The 2567-nt window shown below is 39.8% G+C and overlaps 1 pseudogene; it reads right to left on the bottom strand.

The window, feature by feature from the left end:
* Positions 1-649: 649 nt before the first annotated feature.
* Positions 650-1536, bottom strand: LOC105729868 (ATP synthase subunit gamma, mitochondrial-like; annotated as a pseudogene).
* Between the last annotated feature and the right edge of the window lie 1031 nt (positions 1537-2567).

The following is a 2567-nucleotide window of genomic DNA, read 5'->3' as shown; positions in this document are numbered from 1 at the left end:
CACTGCTTAATCTGGAGTTTGTACAGAACAGGGGCCTAGTTAGATTTGAACTGAGATGAGGCTAAGTTGTCTTTGAATGCAAAGGAGAGAGGAGGAACCTCTAGGTTGGGGGCCTATGAAGAACCCAAAGGCTCTGAAATCTACACCCCACCCTGAGTATCCTCCAGATTTCAGGCTTAAGCACTTTGATGCTTAAAATGTCTCTTCTACTCTCTCTCTTTACTTTTGTGACCCCCAAAATCAGTGATTTTCACATTTTCTTAATATTTCTACATGCTAAGAGGCTCAAGACTCCATTTTGGCTACCCAGAAATCCCTACCTGGCTCAACTGAGTGGGCTTTTACCCATTTCAATATTCTCGGTCTCCATTCTATAGCATCATTCCCCGCCAGGAATGTGGAACTAATGTACTAAACTAATCTATAATAACTAAACGTGTTATGGCTAATGAAGACATAATATATTAACTTCTTTATTTGTATACAAAAGATTTCTTTTTTTTCTTATTTTGTTTATGTTAAGATAATTTACAAATATCTTGCTGTCTTCAGTAATTCAAACAATGGAGGAACAGATTCTTCTGACAAAGACAGCAGTAAGCTAAAAACAAAATCAGCTGTCTTGTATGAGGATGGAACTTGATTTTCATTAATCCAGCGCTGCAGCACCAGAGATAATTTCAATCAACTCTTTTGTGATGACAGCTTGGCAGGTACAGTTAAATGTCAATGTCAATTTTTTAATAATCTCAGAAGCATTCTTGCTGGCGTTGTCCATGGCTGTCATCCTGGCACTCTGCTCACTAGTGGTGGACTCCTTCAGAGAGTAGTAGATGATGTTGACCAGACTGTATTCTCAGTAATTTTGCAGCACATCAGCATGAATATCATCATAGATACTCATGCTCTCAGCATTTGCAAAGGTATTAAGGAAAAAGATGGGCTTTTCTTCTGTCTTATAGGAGATGACAGACCTGAATCGATTAAAGATGATGGAGCTTTCCTCAAACTCATATCCAGAATTTAGTAATACAAGGGCAACAACCGATGCATCTCCAAAAGTAGTGGGCTTTCTTCCCACTTCTTTGAATGCAACTAGAAACTGGTCAGAATGAGTCCTACAAAGTATGCCTCTGATTTTGTCACCAATTCCAACAAGCATAACTTCTTTCCAAGTTGCTGTTAGTATAGTGATCTCACTTTTCAGCTGTTTAGCAATGGAGGAATGAATAGCACCACACAATCCTCTATCTAAGGACACACAAGGAGATTCTTCTTGTCTTTGGGCACCTTGATATCAGCTTTTTCATAGAGAACCAAAGATCCCAATCCATATATTCAAGCTGGTTTCAGCTCTCTCAGCTCATGTGTATCTTGCTACTCCTACCATTTTCATAGACTTGGTAATTTTCCAGATGTTTTTGATAGACTTCAGTCACCTGGTAATATCTTTCAGAGTTGCCATATTTTGAACCTGAATCCATTGTAGCTGCAAGTCCAGACCGACAGCTCAGAGTTACCCGTGTGAGAGAACATGGTAGTTGCAGCCCCACTGAAGTTCAGTCCATACAGAAGATTTCTAAACCCTTAGGCCAAAGAGTAACTAAGATAGGAATTGCAGATAGTCTGCGGCCAGTAACATGGATAATTTTATTCACAGATGTAGGAGAAAGGACAGTATTTAGAGGCATAAACTACACTATGAAACTATTAACACTCAATTTACATCCAAAGTTGAATGGTTGTCTAAATATGAGATTCAAAAGAGTATAAAATACAAATTTCTTGTGCTTCAACATGTTCATTTTCTTCTTTTTTTTTTTTTGTACTTATGTTCTGGGGTACATGTGCAGATCATGCAGGACTTTTGCATAGGTACACACATGACAATGTGCTTTGCTGCCTCCATCCCCCCATCACCTACGTCTGGCATCTCTCCCCATGTTATTCTTCCCTGACATCCCCGCCCCCACGATGTCCCTCCCTTGCCCCCCGAACAGACCCCTGTGTGTGATGCTCCCCTCCCTGTGTTCATGTGCTCTCATTGTTCAACATCTGCCTATGAATGAGAACATGTGGTGTTTGATTTTCTGTTCTTGTGTCAGTTTGCTGAGAATAATGGTTTCCAGATTCATCTATATCCCTACAAAGGACACAAACTCATTAATTTTTATGGCTGCATAGTATTCCATGGTGTATATGTGCCACATTTTCTTTGTCTGGTCTATCATTGATGGGTATTTGGGCTGGTTCCAGGTCTTTGCTATTGTAAACAGTGCCACTGTGAACATTCATGTGCATGTGTCCTTATAATAGAATGATTTATAATCCTTTGGGTATATACCCAGTAATGGGATTGCTGGGTCAAATAGAATACCTATTTCTAGGTCCTTGAGGAAGTGCCACACCGTCTTCCACTATGGTTGAACTAGTTTACACTCCCACCAACAGTGTAAAAGTGTTCCTATTTCTCCACATCCTATCCAGCATCTGTCATCTCCAGATTTTTTAATGACCGCCATTATAATTGGCATGAGGTGGTATCTCAATGTGGTTTTGATTTGCAT

This window comes from Aotus nancymaae, unplaced genomic scaffold (assembly GCF_030222135.1).
Source record: "Aotus nancymaae isolate 86718 unplaced genomic scaffold, 86718_ANA_hifiasm-v0.15.2.pri h1tg000004l, whole genome shotgun sequence".
NCBI classification, from domain to species: domain Eukaryota; kingdom Metazoa; phylum Chordata; class Mammalia; order Primates; family Aotidae; genus Aotus; species Aotus nancymaae.
This window is presented reverse-complemented; position numbering and strand designations above follow the sequence as displayed.